The following is a 13,796-nucleotide window of genomic DNA, read 5'->3' on the forward strand; positions in this document are numbered from 1 at the left end:
AAGTACATCCATATTTATGATCAAGATGTATAGGACTGCATTGTTTCTGACTGCACAGCTATTATTTGTCTATAATTGCCAAAATACAGCCTGACAGCTTTTTATTTCAGTTACAAACTTTAATGAAGCAACTAATTTGATTTACCTTTTAACAGCTGAGAACTCAGGAGTTGCATTAAATGCCTTCTGCTAAATGCTTTTCTGTTGAAAATGTTTTTTCAAGACCATGACTTTTCTGTAGATCTCTGACAGAATATGAATTTTGAACAGTTTTTTGAAATGCTAAATTATGTTCGCTTCAGGAGTTCCTTTTTAAAATTTGATTGAATGCATAAATAAATGTATTATATGAATAGAAAACATCTCTCATTATCTGTAGCCTGAAAACCTGCATATTATTTAAAATGTAGTTTTGCTACAAAGCTACATAGTTTTGTAGTTTACATGTAGTTAAGCTCAAAAATACGGATACAAATATTACTTTAATTCCTAAATTCATAATCTACTTTTGTTTGGTTGAGGTGCACAGTACATGTAACCATAGACTGTGTGGTTTCTGAGTCCTAGAGAGATCTATCAAACCAAGGTGAAGATGTTTAGCATCTAATTTTGATATTAGGAGTGTGTACTCTCAACAAGTTTGGAACAGACAAATTGGTGTTTTATGAGGATTCAAACTATTGAACTTTCTACTTTAGATATCAGACATAAATCTGAAGGGAACTGATAAATAATTTCTCCTTCACAATAGATTATTAGATATAACAGAGCTATATGCCTCTTAGAGCCACCCATTGCCATTCATCCAGAGAGCTACACAACCTGGGTCACATATGACATATCTGCTGCTTATTTCATGTGCCATGTACCACAGGAGTGGTCAAATAAATGACATGGATCCATATATATATCTCCATATATAGGCTACTTTATATATATGTGTGTATTGATATTAATAGTCATTACATTTAAATAGTATTTCAACTGGTAGTAATTGTTAATTTTAACTAAAGGCCAGCTTTGTGTCACTGAGCTGTAGATCATGTGGTGCCTTTCAAAATGCATGGGTGCAACTAATCACTGTATGTGCATGTGGTGTTAAATCTGTGGAGGTGACAAAAGCAAAATTCACAAGGAAATTGTTGAAAACTTCAACATTTAATGGGTGGAGTAATTAGTTTCTAGTTAAGAGATTGTGACACTTCCCGACAGAATAGAAGCATCCAAATATTTCATTTGGAAGTGAAATACAAACATACATTTGGAAGTGTTGAAAACTAGAGCAGAGGGTTATTCTATGTTGGCTGCTTTGTGACTGCTAATCTTTTAGGGGAGATATTGAACCTTTGAAATCATCTAATGCAGACAGTGGGATTGAGAGGAAATTACAAGCAGCTCCTCAAAGCCGGTGATCTTAGGTTAAGTTTCATCTGCCATCCACTTCAAGAAGAATTTCTTTGGGTCACAGAGTTTGTGAAATAAGCACTGATACTTGGAATCAGTCAGGAAATGTCAGCAGTGTCCTAGAAGACATGGGGGATGACTGATTTCAAGTGGTATCAAAGAACTGGTCACTCTCTGAACTCCTTTTGAAATCTTGCAAGATACACTTGCAAAACTGTTCTTGTAGGAGTGACTGTGCTGTACATGAATAAAACCCAGAAAAAAAAGGAAATCACAAGTCATATCACAGCAGTTACATATTTTCTCTGAGATACAGATTCCCAGGAGAGGGACTTCTGTAACTCATGCAGCTCATATAAAAGAAATTTCCATAGAAAGAGGGAAAATCTACAAATTGTCCTCTGCCAAGTTTGAGCAATCTCTGTTTGGAAGCTCCCACAGGGTGTGCAATAGAGAATGCTGAGAAAAAGAACCTTAGGGCTGAAGCCAGAGGAATTCCTCATATTGGAAAAAAAATTGAATGGAAAGTCCCTTCAGTGATGGGATAGGGAAGACGAATCTTCAGTGGAGAACTGTGACTGAATTTCACTGTGACGGTAAAATATTTCCCATTTATTCAAGTTCAAACAAGTTTCCAGCTGGAGTCCATCAAATTGAAAAATGGATAAAGTTCAGAAGAAGGTGAGGAATTATGGGACTTATAATTTTATTTTCTGAAACTTCTAAAAACTCTTTTTTCCCCCAGGAACTCATTTGCTTTCCTTTGTGAGATGATAAAGTTTGAAACAAAAATGCATGAGAGAAAAATAAAGGTAGAATGGTAAATAGGAAAAAAGTAGTCTCAGATAAACTATATCTGCTGTTTTCTCTTTCTTTTTAGGTTTCCAGACTATTGGGAAATTTTGGATTTGCTCATTTTGCTGAAGTGATCACTTGCATATCTTTGAAAAGAGATTTTCACATGTACTTAGAAGAGACATTTCTCAAAAGAGTAATGAGCAATTCTTTCCTCCACGGAATTGCTCTTGCATGTGCGTGCACACACAGCATGTAGTTCCTGAGTAATTTTCAGTGTCCATCTGTTTGGAAGATGATTCTCTGCCACTTTGGTACTCTACTTGTGTGCTTTGCTCTGTGTTTGTGCTTGTGGAAAATGCACATACTGGCAAACACATTGTTCTGTTTTTCTGCAGGACACATCACAAGATAAGCAAAAGGATGGGATTCCTCATTGTGTCCTGGTTATATGGAAAACTAGGAAAAACTGACCTAATATAGAGACTGATTCTCAAGCAGTCTGGAAGCTCCCATAATGGCTCAGGGCAGTGCCAGCTGCAGTGGAGTGTGCATATTGTTTTAAAAAGGGGTGTGTGTGTCTGTGTGTGCAAACAGATGTGGGTGTGTAACCATCTGTCTGCCACTAGGGATTATCTGCTGGATACCAGGACTGAGGTTTGGTTACTTTATCATAGGCATTCAGTCTAATTTGAAATACTCTGCAATGTTCTGACATCTGGATGTGATTGGCAGAAGGACAAGTGTCCTCTGACACTCAACATCCTTCTGAGCCAGCAGGTGGAAGTCAGACTGGAAACCTGTGGCCATATAAGCTAACTTGTTTAGTTGAGTGAATTATTCAGAATATGATTGTAAAAAAGACAGATCTAATTCTGACATTACTGGGGTGAACCTGCTAAAGTCAGTGATGCTTCTCTACCAAGTGCAGATTTTTGTCTTCCACCTTCCACTTCATGGTATTACATTCTCTGTCACTGACCTCTATGTTTGATAGAACAAATACATAAACTTGCATTAAATACTCTTTCTGCCAAAATCCCTATAGAGGACTGTGAGGCTTGTCCCAGTTCCAAACAAGAGAAAAGGAAAGAGAATAATAGTAGGAGAAATTCCCTGGGACAAAAGTTTTTAACCATTTGCCATCAATAAAATATACATGTAAAGAAATGTTAGAGTTTAGATAAAATGTTTTCAAATAAGTATTCAGTGCCAGATTACTTACATTACTGGTAAGTTACCATATCCATGATCATTGAGGTAGCTTGGGAGCTTTTTAATTTCAAAATTGTGCCTTGGAAGCCTATCAGACTGAGCAAAATGTGCTTGTTTCTACTCAGTATGAAGGGCCAATGTGTCTTCTCAGCCCTGGTAGCTGCCAGTTTTGCTCCAGCAAAGCAATGATTGAGAATTCTTCCTGACAGTGCTATGTGAAGGTGGGGAACTAACTCCCTCTGTGACTTATCTACTGTGTCTTATCTAATTTTCCAGGAGAACTGAATTGTAATTCTGTATTTCTGAGAAGAGTTTGCCTGTGGTTTCAGCAGCTGCAGCATCTGTAACTCCCGAATCTGCAGTGTTCATGGAGTCCAAATATCTGCTCAAAACTTTCATAGGCTTGTGTTGGTGATACCAGTGAAGTGGGCAGCACTGATCATTCACTCCAGGTGAACACCCACTGGTTTTTTTATCTCTCATGCAAATTGTGGTACTGGGGAATAAGGAAGGGATACCAAGGGTAGTCTTAAGATACTGTTCATATCTTTAAAAGTCATCGCAGCTGTGATGGGAAACCCTAGAAGAAGTACAACATGTCATCAGAGAGGAGGAGACACTGTAAGTGCTACATGCCAGACAATTTGACATTTCCTCCCCAGCTGCTCAAGCCACCTAGATGTTCCATGCAGAATAGCAAGATTTACTGGCAGTCTGTGGTCACAACACCCAAGAATTTTATCTCTGAAAAAATTCCCTGTGCAAATTCTAGGCAATCTCAATTCTCGGATTTTTTTTATTTTTTTTTTTCCCCTCTGGAGCATTATTAGAGTATATCTGAAGATTTATGACTTTGCAGACAGAAGATAAAAGGGGATTCCAGCAAGCACTAGAATATTATCTGTTTAAACCCAGGAGCAGTGGTCTCAAATAGATTAGCCATGATAGTTAACTACAGAGCCTCCCAAGAGGGTGACATATTTTCAGAATTCCCAAACACTAACTCTGATGGACTTCTAAGAGAAATTTGGTTTTCCTTTATTGAAGTATCTTTAAATTTGACCTTCTTCTAAAGCCAATGGTAGCAGGACGTGGTGCTAAGTGATGCCAGGAACTGACCATCTGCTCCCCAGCTCTCTGTGTGGGAACTGGAAAAAAAATTACACTGTCTACCAGACCTGTAGAGTTTAGGATGTGGTAAACTAGACACATCAAGGAATAGTGCTTTTGTTTTCAGATCTAAATAACAAAAATATGCATAAAATTAAGATTCAAAGCCTGTATTTATGGCCTACAGAGACTGTGAGATTGCAGAAGTAGGTGCTAGTGCATCTTGACAGTGTATGAAGATCAAAGGCAATTACTTCAACAACCAAACAGGGATTTAGAAGTCCAGCTTTTAGCATGTACTTCTGAAAAATCTTGGTCTGTGTTAAGTATAACTGAAAGGAATGCAGCTTTGTAAAACAGAACTCTGTGCACATGGGAATATTGCTTTCCATATGCGAACAATGTGTATACACAGACTGGTGTATAGTTACTTGATCAGTGCAGGGGCTTTTTTGATGGGTTGGTTGGTTGGTTGGTTGGTTGGTTGGTTGGTTGGTTTTTTTGGTCAGAACATCAGTGAATTTCATAATGGATTATCCTATGTATTGTGTGTTAGACACCAGGGTAATTATTTTTCACTTTTTTTACCTCTAGTCATCTCTTGGTTGAAGTTCTACATCCAGTCTCCAAGCCCACATTTCTGTGAAGTGGAAAATTGTACATAGTCCAAAGAAGGAGAGCAAAAATGACAGCAGTCTTGAAAAACATGACCTTTGAAGGAAGGTATAAGGGGCAGAATTTGTTTAGTCTAGAGGAGCAGAGCCTACTGGTGACATGGTAACACCTCTCTGATATATTTAAAGCTTTTATGAAAAGGCCAGTAATAAATTTTTCTGTGAACATTTGGAAGCTTGACAAGAAACAATTGACCTTTCAACAAAGTAGATCAGGTGATGTTTCAGGAGAAAAATTTTATAAGCACAATTAAGCATTGCAACATGCTACTGAAAGAGGCAGTGAAATCTCCTGCAGATTTCATGACAAACATCTGTCAGAAATGGTCTTGGCAAGTGGGAGATTTGGCATCCAAGTGAGGGGATTGTCTAAACCCCTTTTGAAGTCCTGTTCCGGTTTATTTTCCTGTGCCTATAAATTTTCTCTGTGCATGTCTTTTGCTTTCACTGTAAGAAATACGATGGTCTAAAAGTTGGTGATTTGAAGGTGTGCCTTTGGATAACTTCAATATTGATGTGTTTAACCCCTGATGTGTTTCCTTCTCTGGTACTGAAGCCATCAGTGGACAAGTTGACCAGATAAGAGCCTCCTGGTGTCTTAACAAGCTCTGGAGCATTTTGTATCAGCTCCTGAGCCACCAGAGCCCTTAAGGCTGGGTGCCAGCAGGTCCCTTAAGGCAATTTAAAACAGTTTTTAAAAGCCATCCTCTGCTTTCTCGTGTGCTCCCTACAGCCCAGTGTAACAGAATGAGTCTCTGGAGTATGAGAAACAGAGCTACTGCAGGTTTTACTGTACTGAAAGAAAGCCAAAATGTTTCATTTCTTCTTGTAGGAGAGTATGATTTGAGAAGATGGGGATGGAGGGGACTCAGATGCATAATGCTGAAGATGGGTGGGGTTTTTTACCTCCGCTTGGTTTCAGTGTCTCTGTGACTTGCTAACAGCAAAATGCCAATGCAAACTTATTTTAGCTTGCTGTGGGATGGGAATAATAGGGAAAGATCAGTACTTATGTTCCTTTGACACTCCAGATGATTCTTTGAGGCTCTGAAAAGGTCAATGACAAACAAATGCTGCTGGTTTGGTTTCACTTGAAGCTTCTGCAGAATTTGAACAGCATAAATCAACAAAACAACATATGTTTTACATGAAAAATATGTTACTCATAGTAGTTTCATTTTAATAAGAGAAATGACCCATTCAGGAAAAATTTCTGACATTGTCATGCCTTCTAAAATTTTACTAAAAAAAAATCTAATTTTCTCAATTTACTGTTTTGTGAATATTACTTTGTCAGTCCCTCCCTCAGCTTCCCTTTTCCTTCATATTGTATATCTGAAAAGAAGGGGCTTTTCAGGCCCTGCAGTACCCCCACAATGACTGGTGTGAAAACACATGTGCACATAGGTGGTGCTTATAAGGATGCCACCTTATCCACTTGGTCCTTTAACTGGAGGGTTTGGGCATGTTTTTAACCTTTCAACTCCTCTCTTATATCTTGTTTCTCTTATTACTACTTATGTAGAGCTGGATCACACGGGTTTTTTTTCTGTTTTTGTTCTGTTGGAGGATGACTTGCCAAGGAAAATGTATCTTTTGCTCCAATGGATTTTATTCCCTTTGATGACAGCACCTCTGTGCTGTTTGGTCTGATCAGCCTGGAGAAGTGGAGGCTGAGGGGAGACCTCATTGCAGTCCACAGTTTCTTCATGAGGGGAAGAGGAGGGGCAGGCACTGATCCATTTGTGCTGACCAGTGACAGGGCCAGAGGGAATGGCCTGAAGTTGTGTCAGGGAATGTTCAGGTTGAATATTAGAAAAAGGTTCCTCACCCAGAGAGTGTTTGGGCACTGGAACAGTCTCTCCAGGGAAGTGGAAAGGGGCACCAAACCTACCAGGGCTCAAGAAGTGTTTGGAAAAAGTTCTCAGGCACATGGTGTCACTCTTAGGAACAGCATTGTGCAGGGCTGGGAGATGGACTTGATGACCCTTGTGATGCCTTCCAGCTCAGCTTATTCTGTGAATCTGTCATCCTGTGATTCTGTCTCAGTCCTCCCAGACCTGATCCTGGCTTTGTCTTTCTCTGATTCTTCAAGAGCTGTGTTTAGACTTACCTCTATTAAAAGAGCAGTTACCCTGAATGACACATGACAGTGGCACTTTACCTCTGCAGCTGTATGAGACAGGATTCAGAAACACAGGCTGTGTGTTGGCCTCAGACCTGGACCACCTACATCATCCCAGCTTTTGATACATACTGTCAGTCATGGTGCTTTATAACCTCACTGTCAGGTACTTGGGAGCGTACACAGCAATGCTAAAGAGTTTTGTGGGGTTTTTTCCTGTGTTTTGTCTTTGCAGTCAGATTTTTTTCTATGCTTTCTTTTTTCCAATAGCTTTGTTAGCCTTGCTTTGTGCTGAAATCCCCACTTGGAACTAGCGGGTTTAGTTTTTCCGTGTTGTTCTGTGGCCTCGTGCTGTTACAAAATCAGGTTACAAAACTTGCTCTCAACTTCCTGGCCACAGCTGATTCCTGCAGGCTGCCAGCAGACCACTTCTCCCAGCCAGAGCTGTAATCTGCTGCAGCAGTATTGCTTCTTGACACACAGAGAGAGTATTCCAGTTCTGATATTATCTCACAATATCTGTTTGAGATTTCAGAAATCTGTCAAATCTTTGCTTTTACTGCAAAACCTCTTTGTTAATGCATGACGTGTATGTGGTTTGCTTTAAGCTGAGTATTCAGGACTACTGAGTACACACATTCCTCTATTTTATGATGCCAAATCTTAAATTTGGTGAAATTACTGCTAAGCCACCATGGAATGAAATCTTTTCTTGCCCACACATCCTGGTAATGTCTACATGGGGTAAAATATAACGTCTCAGAGAAGGTTTTTTTGTGAGATGGTCAGGCTAAGACTGAATTGTTTCAGTTTTTAGAGCCTTGTTCTGGACAGAGCCTTACTGGTTGCTCTAAAGCTCTCAGCAGCAGAAGCTCTCAAAGGCACAAACCTCAATTCCTCTCCTGGCCCCACAGTCTGTATAAAATGTGTTTGCCTGAACATGCCTGTAGTTGATTTTTATACAGCATTTTATAAAACTTATGCCATCCACCCAAAGGTTAGTAAAAGGAATCCTTCCATTTTAAATATGGCCATGGATATCCTTATCCCAGTACTTCTCTGAGTGTACTTCCTTTATCTGTTGGTGGATGTCATAGCCTGACTTTATTTAGCCCCTGATCCTACACTCCATGTTCATTCAAGCTGTTCTGTAAGGCTGTGGTGTTTTATGACAAATGCTTTCCTTTTGATCAGTTTTACTCTTTCAGGTATCTGTTCTGTGGTCTATGACTTTCACCATAATTCTTCACTTTGCTTTAACTGTGTCAAGGCACCTGCACTTTTGATAAATGTGCACAAAGTCCATACAGTTGGCTGTTCCTGCTGGCTGCTAGATTTGTTTCACAGTTTCTCATCCAGGTACTTCCCAGTTGCTTGTGTCCTTCAGAATTTCTTCAATCTTGAGTCTTGATGACCTTAGTCCTTGGTTTCCTTAGTCCTGGTGGACTCCAGGTCATTGGTCTTTATCCTGCCATTTTTTCTCTGGCAGCTGGTGTGGGTTTGTCAGCCTGGTCTCCCCTTGCCATGTCATACATATCAGGCCAGCTGTGAAATATAACTGGCCCCCACAGTTTGTACAGTGTTTTCTCATGTGTTCACTCTTCCTATGGAAAAGCCCTTGATGGAATCTGGATTTTCAGTAAGTATCACTCTCTTCCAATGGGGATTGCTTGCCTGGAGTCTGTGCATGACCCTTTACTGTAAATGTTAATTCCCAGAGTTTATTCTGGTTTACAGGACCCTGCAGACTAGGTCTGCTTGTTTTCCCAATCTCTCCAGTAAAATTGTGTCCTGTCTCTTAAAAGTGAGGGGTTTATAACTAATTTTTGTAACATTTCACTAGGTATGACCATAGCAAATATTTCCTCTTTTAAACAGAAATAAGTCTCTAATTCTGTTCTGCCCTGTCTCAGGACCAAAGTTTAACAATGAACTTTACTCAATGAAATGCTTCAACCTTGATGGGCTTTGTTCCCATATGCACACAGAATTCTAGTATTTCTCCAGGCTCCTTCTTTCTCCAACACCTACTTCTTTACCCAGTTTCCATGCAGGGGCCTAACCTGTCCAGTTCACCTTTTGCCAATGACTCCCTATGGTGGATGTAAATGAACCCTTTCCTAAATAATGTTCTCTGTTTTATGGAAAATAAAATCTGTAATAACCTATTGCATCAGGAATACAGGAGCCTCCTCTGGGAATAATCAATGTTGCACTGAGCTCTGAATTGTGACTTCATTTGGGCATGGTAATGCCCAGCTTCTCAATCTTTCCTTCTGAATTCAGTGTGTCCTCCCACCCACGCTCTTTTCCCTCAAATGATGCCCCTGTGCCATTTATTTCCTCTTTCTTTTTACTTCCCTTTCAAATCTCAGTGGTGACTATGAGAACAAAGTTTTCTTTTTTAAAAAGAATATTTTCCAACAATTACACTTGGGCTTGAGTTTGTCTCATTTCATTTACATTGCAAGCCCAGAAAACTCCTGTGACTTCAGATGTCACTTGTGACTTTGCTTAAATCTGAGCACAGATTTAAGTGCCTTCTCAGAAAATCCAGTTTTAAGTGAAACATGTGTATTGACTGCATAGAAGAGACACAGGTTCAAGAAAAACACTCAGGGATGCAGAGATGCCTCTGAAGGAACTTCTTGCAGCAGGTTCCTTGTAGTCAGGACGCTGTTTAAGTGGGGGGTTTACCACAAAACATTTTATGCAGGACTAGGGCCTACATAAACAGCAGGACTTTTTTTTCTGCATTTATGTCTCATGACAGTGTGTTCCCAGCAATGGTTTCAGAGAATGAACAGAGACAAAGAATGAGACAAAGTATGCACTTGATGCCTCTTTGCTGATTGGAGATCTAGGAATGGGTGTTGGTATCTGGGAGACTGCCGAGCATGATTCCTAACCTGAATTGCTCCCTCATCCCTGTGTGATCAGAAACAACTAAGCAGATCTTCTCTGCTGGTGCTCCAGTGTATTTAAATTATTGAAGCTGCACAGGATGGTTTAAATTATCTCTGAACAATAGAGCCTATTCAGGCTTTTGGTGAATCCACTAAATACTTTTAGTCTGGTTATAAGGAAGCTACATTTGTAAATGAGTTGATTTTCCTGCTATTTTTGAAATGTTAATAACTGAAAATACTTTATAAGACTTTATTTTACTACAGGATTGTGGGGGTTTTGTTCCAATTACCAACTCTCAAATAAATATTTTTTTCCTAAAATTGTTTGCCTTATTTTACATTCATGCTAAGGAAATAAAATCTCAGAAGTACCATCTGCTGAAGTGGTGGAAATACAGTGGTGGAACAAAGTCTGACATTATGCTGGACAGAGTATGAATTTCTGACTGGACTTGATGCACTCCTGTTGCTCTGCAGGCTGCAGTGTGCGTGACTGCCTGTTCTGACTTAGTGGTCTGAAAGGTAAGAAATGGGAATGCTTCCTTGAACTCTGGGTTCATTTCCTTAGCCTCTCTCCTAGCTGAAGTTTAAGAAATGTGTACCACACGTTAGAGAAAAGTGGCATCCTGTTGTTCAGCACAAGTATTGCCACACTGATAATGCCAATATCTTGTTGAAGAAAACTGACCAGTGTGAAAGGCAGTGGATCTGTGACAATTTAACACAGGAAATCTTAGAAGTCAAGAGCACACACAGAGAAGCAAAGGGTACTTATATACAATGAATCATTCCTCATGCAAATTGCCAGTTTGTCATTTGAATAATTGCTTTTATGTGCAATTATTTGAGTAACTGTAACTGAATTGAAAAGAAAATGTTTTAAAAAAATATTTTTTCCCTGATCTTTTTGTCCTGTTCCCAAAACTGTGGACAGCTGTGCAGTTGTTTTCCTTTACCCCAAATCTGACAGTATTTCTGCTCTTGTTGGTTATATTTGGATAATGCAGGGGCTGAAGGATATCAGATTTGTACTTAGGACAGCTAGTTACTACAGAGGTGAAGAAGACTAACAATTGTCCTCCTTTTAAGTCTTTTGTTAGAGAAACCTATTGTGTCTGGTGTGAGTGCAGGAACATGAAATGAGAGTCCACCTGGAGGTCGCAGTGGATACGAAATAGAGCCCCAGAAGATTTGGGAGAACCAAATCAAATCAAATCAAATCAAATCAAAGGCTCTTTATATCACTTGTAATTTCACTGAGTTAGAAATACATTTTAGACCACTAGAACACCCATTGCTTTCTGCCATGCTTTGAGCATGACCTGAAAATCATTACCTACAATGTGAGAGATTCCTAGATGCTTCTGAGGAGGTTCCACTTTCTCTTTTACTCTTCCTTCATTTGCTGTTACTGCTCTGAGAATCTTCCAAACTGCAGGTTTCATCCCTCCTGCTGTAACCACAGTGGGAGGTTGTTAGCAGTTGCCAGTGCTGCAATCTTCAGTCTCTTTGAGAAGAACTTGGAGCTCTCTGTGGCTGTGGGCAGAAAGCAGCAGCTGCTGCAGAGGGCAGGGATGAGATGTTCCTGCCCAGCAGCTGGCTGCAGGGGAGGCTGATTCTGCTGTAAATTACTCTGCCAGCAAAGCCTCCTGCTGGAGACATGGCTTATGTTAATAAAATTTGTTCTGAGATGTACTTGTCACCTCCATAAATACATTTGCTATGCTACTATAATGGCATAGATTTGGGAACAGGGAGAGGTTATATTTGCAGGTATAATTTTTTTACCGGTATAAATGTATAGTGTTGAAGTGGTGAATGTCTTTGCACTCCTAAGTGAGGGAATTAAACTGGCAAAAACATAATGTCACTGTCAGACAGCAGAAGGCATTGGTAGGGCAGGAGCTTTGATTTCAGGACTGGAAATAAATATACATACATATGTACACATATATACATACAAGTAGATATGTTTTATAATACTGATAAGTGTATAATCACTTTATGTAATATATATACATATTTGTGAGTGTGTTCTAAACAGTATCTATAGCAAAGTTCATCTTTTGCTGCAACTTCCTTGAAACCATCCAGAAAACACCAATGAATGTAATGAAAGCAGAGAAATGGCATACAGCATTAATATAAGTTATATATACATACATGTACAGCTTCATGTCATGTCTAAACCCTGGAGGTGCAGTTAATCACTGTGGTTGTGCTCCACAGGTCAAGCAGAAGCACAAGATTACTGCCTGCAAGAGCAAATGCTGAGCCTAGCCCTGTTCTTGATAAAAAGGATATGTAGCAAGGACAGTTTAATTTTTCTTAGCTGAAGTTAGCCAACTGGGTCAATTCATATTCAGACACCAAAGAAAGGGAAAATAAATCAGAATTGTTTGGGAAATCAATTTATAAGTCCTATAGTTGGAGTCTGGCTTGGAGCTTTTGGGAGTCTATCCTTTGTTTGGGTTTACTTTCTACATACTCTGCTCTTCTGGGATTCTGAATGACCATGAGAAATATGTATTTTCTAGTGACCCCCTTAACATCTAAGAGACCATGTCATGTCACATTTTGACATGAGTGCCTTGTTACAGAGCCCAGGAATGAAGGGGATTTTTCCCTTAGAGAGGACAGGGTGAGATCTTAAATACTTCTGCAATTAGTTTTTGTTTCTTTCGTGATCTGGCTGGGAATATTTACAGTTGTGCTGAGCTGCAGTGTCACTCAGTGAGACTATGAGATGTTTTATCTTCCCACCATCACCAATTCTTTGACACTGACTGACATCCTGAAACAAGGAGCAGAACGGCCAGACAAGAAAGTTGCTTATTGAAACAATGAGTTTCCTGAAATAAACAGAGCAGTTTTGCAGCAGCAGGCCTGTTCCCTCCCTGGAACAATGCTGGGCATTTGCATCAGCTAAATGAGGTTAGTGTTTTGCAAAGTCTTACGGAAGCCTGTGTGTCACTATGGGCACTGGCAGATAAAGCCAACATGATAATTACTGAGGTCATGGAGAAGAAAAGGGAAGGAAAGTGAGATCTGAGCCAGATATTTAAACTGCTGCAATAGTTAATTAAAATGATGTAATTGCTCCAATATTAATTTCCCTTTCCTTTGCCCTGATATTTACCTCAAAACAACTTTTTGTTATCTAGTGCTTCTACTCATTTTCTCATACCAACAGAGCAGCTGCGCTAACACCCTGAAGCTACTCCAAATGTCCTCAGAGTGGAGACAAATATCCTCAGTCTTTAAAATGAAAGCCAAGGGCATGGCAGGAAAGAAAAAAAGGACAAACTGGGAGAACCTTGTCCTTGTTAGATTCCTTCCAAAGACAATACCCAAACTGAAATTGTTTTATGAAACAAAGTGTGGTAGAGCCCTGATAAAGTTTTTTAGTTTTGTTTCATGGCTGAGTTGTTCCTTGATGGCTTCCAGGAGAGAGCCTTGAGTTACTTTCAAGAAAGAAAATTTCAATTTAGTTTTCTTCATTAATAAATAACAATAAAATTTGGTCTCCTTTTTCTTCCATTGTCTTTATTGTTGATGGCTGCT

General features: G+C 39.5%; 1 long non-coding RNA gene across 1 annotated transcript; it reads left to right on the forward strand.

The window, feature by feature from the left end:
- The first annotated feature begins 1,713 nt into the window (after positions 1–1,713).
- On the forward strand, positions 1,714–10,553 carry LOC147655310 (uncharacterized). Its single transcript, XR_015283951.1, has 4 exons — positions 1,714–2,085; positions 2,285–2,513; positions 3,691–3,866; positions 5,119–10,553. It is a non-coding gene; the product is annotated as an uncharacterized LOC147655310 (long non-coding RNA).
- The last annotated feature ends 3,243 nt before the right edge of the window (positions 10,554–13,796 follow it).

This window comes from Cyanistes caeruleus, chromosome 1 (assembly GCF_971803275.1).
Source record: "Cyanistes caeruleus chromosome 1, bCyaCae1.hap1.1, whole genome shotgun sequence".
In the NCBI taxonomy this organism is placed as follows: Eukaryota; Metazoa; Chordata; class Aves; order Passeriformes; family Paridae; genus Cyanistes; species Cyanistes caeruleus.